The sequence below is a fragment of the Nicotiana tomentosiformis genome, chromosome 9 (assembly GCF_000390325.3).
Source record: "Nicotiana tomentosiformis chromosome 9, ASM39032v3, whole genome shotgun sequence".
NCBI lineage: Eukaryota > Viridiplantae > Streptophyta > Magnoliopsida > Solanales > Solanaceae > Nicotiana > Nicotiana tomentosiformis.
The window spans coordinates 5,863,123-5,869,847 of NC_090820.1; positions in this window are offsets into that span (position 1 = coordinate 5,863,123).

The window sequence follows — 6,725 nt, forward strand, 5'->3', positions numbered from 1 at the left end:
TGATGCTTTGAAATCAAAAACTCTCAAAAGGAGGAAATCGAATTGAAAGTGCCTACAAGGGCAAAATGAAGTTGAAAAGGTTAAGTCCAAAGTGGCTAACCGTTTTGGCAAAGTTTGAAAATCCAAAGGTTCCCCAATGGTGTGAAAATAAAAGTTTTGGAAGAAAGAAGTCGAAAGTGAATTACCACAAAGGCAAAATAAAGTTGAAAAGGTTAAGTCCCACATGACCAACCGTCATGTAAAAGTTTGAAAAGTCAAAGGCTCTCTGGACAAGATATGCAAGTGGTATTCACGAACCGTCTAGTGACATGTTGAAATCATCATCAAATGAAGATGGGCACAAAGTCAAGCTACCAAAGATATCAGGGCCACAAATTGACCACCACTTTTAAAACTCACAAATTTTCTTTGTTTGCAGCAGGAACAAAGCAGTGCAGAATGGCGATTCCTAAAGGATGAATGTCACCAAAGACAAGTTTCCTTAAAATCTCCACTTTCCTTTATTTTTAGCACGAATCACTACTGTTAATACCTCTCATTTTCGTAGCTTAACCCAGGTAGAACCTTTTCGCCTAGGGGGATCCAGCTTATAGTTCCAGGTAGAAGTACTCTCCACTCAGGTTATTTTACGTAGCTTAACCCAGGTAGAACCTTTTTGCCTAGGGGGATCCAGCTCATAGTTCCGGGTAGAAGTACTCTTCGCTCAAGTTATTTTATGTAGCTTAACCCAGGTAGAACATTTTGGCCTAGGGAAATCCAGCTCATAGTTCCGGGTAGAAGTACTCTTCGCTCAGGTTATTTTACGTAGCTTAACCCAGGTAGAACCTTTTCGCCTAGGGGGATCCAGCTCATAGTTCTGGGTAGAAGTACTCTCCGCTCAGGTTGTTTTACGTAGCTTAACCCAGGTAGAACTTTTTCGCCTAGGGGGATCCAGCTCATAGTTCCGGGTAGAAGTACTCATCGCTCAGGTTATTTTACGTAGCTTAACTCAGGTAGAAACTTTTCGCCTAGGGGGATCCAGCTCATATTCCGGGTAGAAGTACTCTTCGCCAGGCTCGCTTTTCGCAGTTTAACCCAGGTAGAAACTTTTCGCTCAAGGGATTCATTTTCATTTCAGTAATACAGGGCACTAACCCCTGGTTACATTTCTTTTTCGTAATACAGGGTGCCATCCCCTAGTTATATTTCCTTAACAGTATCAGGGTACACCAATCCCTAGTTGTTTTTCCAATATAGGATCTCCACTCCCTAGTTTCTTATATTTTAGACATAGGGTCTTCATTCCCTAGTCTATGATTGTTTTTCGGGGTACACCATTCCCGACCTTTTATTGCTTTCAATAAAGAACTAGTTTTGAATTTTGTTACAATAACTCATGAAATTTTCCTAGTGCAAACTAGGGCAGAAAATTTCGTTTGTTTGTTTGTTTGTTTTGGTGTCTGAGTAGGTTTTACCTTGAGGAGTAGAGTTCGAGATGACCAAAAGAAGAAGCCTCAATTCAGAATAAAAGAAAAGAAAAAATAGGTGAATCCAAAATGCTAAAACAATTGAAAAGATGTGGAATGCTCAAGATATGACTGAAGCCACGAGCATTGGAGTACTGTTTTGATTAGAAGAGGCTATAGAACAATGAACTAGCACCTTAAACTAGCGAGCATCAACGTTTAGATCAGAGTCTGCATGAAGAACCAATCAAGACTCAAGATCAAGTTTGAGAAAACTCATAGATAGGAATCTTGTAACTCATATCTGATAGGCTTGTTTAGTTTCTTTTTTTATAATAGCAGGGTCGCGGACCAGAGCCTCGACGGAACCTCACTCGACTCCTCAATTCATCATTCCAGCATTCTCCTTGAACTACACGTGACATGATTCCCCTATAACCCGGGATATGTAGGTTGTCCAAAACCAGGACTCGGTTGCACCCTATCTTTTATTTCTTTTCCTTTTGAATAACGGTTTGGTCAAAAATTAGTCATATGGCTCACCTAGTCTTTGCCTGAAAACTCTTCATGTTTTCAAGCAAAGAGAGCAAGTTGTGAGCACCTAAGTTTTGACTATATTTGAATTTTTACCACCTTCTACTATGTAAATATTTTTAAAAATTTAATATATATATTTTTTAGCTTTGTTACTTTTTTTATATAGGGTAAGAATTAAAAATAATTTGAAAGGTCAAATTATTACTATTAGTATTATGTTTATCTTTATTTTTAAATAAAATAAAAGTTTTTTTAAAAAAATGATTTTTTTTAAATTTTTGGATGGAAATAAAATAATAAAAAAATTAAAAGTATGGAATAAAAAAATTAAAAGTAAAAGTAAAAGTAGGTGAAAATTATTTTTTTAAAAAAAAGTAAAAGAAAGTGGAAAATTAAAAAAATAAAAGTAAAAGAATGTATAAATTTAAAAAATAAAAAGTAAAAGAAAGTTGGAATTAAAAAATAAAAGTAAAGGTAGCTGAAATTATTTTTAAAAAAGTAAAAGAAAGTAGAAATTAAATAATAGAAAAGTAAGATAAGTGGAAATAAAAAAAAAAGGAAAAGTAAAATAAGTGGGAAAAAAGAAAAGAAAAGTAAAAAGTGGGAAATTAAAAAAATAAAAGTAAAGGGAAGCGGGGAATTTTTTTTTTTTTTAAAAAAAAGAAGAAAAATGGGAAGTGGGAATTTTTTTAATTAAAAAAAATAAAATAATAAAATAATAAAAAACAAATCTCAAAAAATTCCGAATTCTTTTTCTATAAATAGAAGAGAAATGTGAGGAGAGAGGGAGAGGGAGAAGGAGAAAAAAAGAAGGGAGGAGAAAATTGAGAAAATTATTTTTCTTCTTCTATGCTAAGGGAATTTCTACTCGTGTCATTCTTTCTTCGTCTTCTTTCAAAATATCCAGTAAGTCATCACCCAAAACCCAACAAATATACTTCATAACATCCCTTTTTACATGCCAAAAAGTGGAGTCAATAGTCGAGGTCGAATATTCCGTTGGAGCTACGTTCACTAGGTTTGATGTTATTCGTCGCTTATGCTTGTTCGACGTTCGTCTGAGTTATTGTACCTGTTCTTGAAGACTCATTTAATTGGAAATTTTGCATTAAAGGTTTATTCTTTCCTCTGTTCTTTTTATCTTATTTTATGTGATTTTATTTATTTGCCTGTAAATTTTATAAATAATAATATAAATTATGTTACATCCTATATTTTCGTACATTAAAGTATGCAATAAATAAATTAATGGAAGCTCAGAAATGAGATGTTACATCCCGCATTTTCGAACGTTAAAATTTCGTCGTAGGTTAATCGAAGCAAGTTCGGGAATAAAATTTATTTTGTGATTATAAGCATTATGCTATTTTAAACAAGTGATGAGTAAATTGGTGAAGGTGAGAGGATAAGCAAATCAAAGAAAATACATTTCGTCGAAGTTTGACATTTTGGGATAAAATATGGCCCGAGCTAAAATACCCGATATTTATGGACTAGTACTATACAAGGTACCACATCGCCATGATAGTAAGGTGTATAAAGTGTGTTAAAAGTGAGTAGTATTTTAAGTAATTTGAGATAATTCTTAATTATGTGGGTAATTGGTTAATTAATTGGGTAATGAGATATTATCTAATTAATTAAGGATTAATGGTTGATTAATAATGATTTTGGATAAAGTTTGAACTCCATAACGTGGCAGCAAACCCATCTAAGGATTGTGACTCATGAGTCACTACGATTATGTGAAAAGACTTAAAGAGTATGAGTCATAGTCATTAAATAAAGAAATGGGCATTTTGGCTTCTTTGGACATTAAATATTCAAGTAGTAATCTGATAATGATTTCTTAATTGAAAGGTGATATCATAAGTGAGTACGTGTAAGTCATTTAGTATTTGGCTTCATTAGACTTAAAGAAACAAAGTAAGAGATCTTATAACATTTTCTCCTAATTCAACCATTTTAAACAGAACACTCAATCTAGCAAGTTTTCTGTAAGAAGTCTTATAACATCTTCCTAATTTAAGCATTTCAAACAGACACTAGACTTAGCAAGTTTTCAACAAATTTCATTCTCAAAAACACTTCAAATCAGATTCTAAACCTTACACTAGCAACGTGATTCTTCAAATTCCTGCACACAAAAAAATCCAACGAGAATTATTGAAATTAAAGCAACGTACAATTTTGCGGTTCTAAAGGAGTACGGTGCAACCTTTTCCATGAACATCATACAGACTTTTTCCTAATCTAGGTATGTTAAGGCTATCCCTTCTTTCTTTTTGGCATTATCCAAATGATACAAACGAAACGAGCAAAATACGCAATCTTTCATAAATGACTCTATTCATGGAAGTACTAGGGGTGTCTATATTCTTAATTCCCCATGTGAATTATTATTATTTTATCATCTAATCATAGGTTCCAGAAAAATATGTATTTGATAAAGTTTGTCTGAAAGGAATATTAATTTTATGATATTCAAGAAATCTTATTAACGCATTTCTTATGCATTTCATGCATTTATACATGTACATTGACCCATGACCAGAATGCGTTATGTACGCGTATATTATATGTATATGGGATATGGGAAAAGGTTAAGGCGTTATATACGCACCACCACTTGATCAACTGGTATACGTTGATGATTTTGCCCACAGTGGCTGAGATGATATGATGGGATGCCCTCAGAGGCTTGATGATGTTATGTACGCATATACCTATACATGGTATGATATTTATACGCACATGCATGACATTATAAATTTTCAAGATTCACAGAGCTATTCAGAATTACAGGTTGAGTTCTTTACTCCATGTTTCTTTCACGTCTTTTATATACTATTGCCATGCCTTACATACTTGGTACTTTATTTGTACTGATGTTCCTTTTTCCTGGGGACGCTGCGTTTCATGCCCGCAGGTCCCGATAGACAAGTTGAGAGTTCTCCTAGTAGGCTATCAGCTCAGCAGAAGGTGTTTGTGCACTCCACTTGCTCCGGAGTTGCCTATTTGGTCAGTATGATTTGAATATGTATTGTTTGGTATGACGGGGCTATGTCCCGACCTTTATGATATTTATGTACTCTTACAGGCTTGTAGACAGATGTCATGTATACGGATACTAGTATGGCCTTATAGGCCAGTACGTCATATGTATAAGTCAGTATATCAAGTTGGGTCACCCTATATTGAGTATTTCCTTATGTTTTATTCTACTTATCTCACGACAGCCTCTCCGGCTCAATTACCTATGATAGTATGACACGAAAGATACATTACGTTGGTATTCTGTTGAGTAAGGTACCGGGTGCCTGTCATGGCCCATCGGTTTGGGTCGTGACAAAAGTGGTATCAGAGCAGTTTTGTCCTAGGGAGTCTACAAGCCATGTCTAGTAGAGTCTTATTTATGGGTGTGTCGTGCACCACACTTATAAGCAGGAAGTTATAGGGCATTTAGGACTGTCAATCTTTCTTCTTACTCTAGATCGTGTGGTAGAGCTCAGTTGTAAGAACTCAATTTCCTAAACTCTATCCTAGCCATAATACAACGATGCCGACATTCAGAAAGACGGTTGGTAAGAGATATAGCTGTGGAAGAGTTGAGTCAGAGGGACTCGATTTTTGCATCATGCTTATGATAGATAAACATGAGGTATTCAGCAAATCATGTCTGTACTAAGACGTGTAAGCCTCTTGATAAGGAGCCTTAAGACAAGAATATTTATCCACCTTTATGGCAAAAGACAATGAGTGATTCAGAAGATAAATACAAGTTTCAAGAAGTAAAAGAAACAAGATGAAGAAAGGTACGAGGTACCTAGTTAATAAAGATTATCATTATTCAGGAAGGGAGATATAATCATTTTGAGTTACCTTCAACAGTGATAGATGTATGTACAATTGGCCACACCGATCTCAGTTATGCCCTATGGGAGTTAACAAACATAGTTTAAGAGAAGGACGGGTTATCAGGATCTGGCTGGGGATAGAGTAACCCAAAATAATGGATGGATTGGTAGAGTTAGTTGACAATTTCCGAAGGATGGTGCAAACGTGGTAATGGATCTCCTTGTGAGACACCTCGATGGTGCACCCTAAAATAGTACAGCTAGATATGAATACTACAAAGATAAGCACTGGAAGCCTGGAAGGAATAAATATTATCTTAGTGTGACTCCCATCCCTAGTAGAGAGAGAATGTTAGGCAACCCGAAGAGCCAGTGGATGGAGCAAGGGGAGCTAAAATCAAAAGAATATCTTTTTGAAGTTTTCAGAATAAAGTGATAGACATAAATATAAGCGGGAAATAAGAAGAGAATTAATGAAGCATTATGAGTAAGTTATGATACATGGATGACAATGGTAGATCAAAAAAGATGACAGTATTACAGAGTCTATAGTCAAGTGAAGGAAAGGACGAGAGATGACAGGCCTTGAGATGACAAAAGAGTATAGGCCATAAAGTCGTATCCTCATTTCGAGAAATACGTTCGTGATGCTAACGTGATTACCAGAAGAAAAAAAAATTAGACCTCTAAGTAATAGAAATCAATATGGACTGGTGAACAAGATAAACTAAACATGAATTAAGGACTGAGTGATTTGATAATGGTCGGCATCATGAGAATTTCATATTTGCGTTCCAGCAATAATAGAATGGACAACAGAAGATGATTCATAAGAAATTCAGAGAAACGTCATTCAAGAAGACGATTCCCTAAAGCAAGCAAGGTG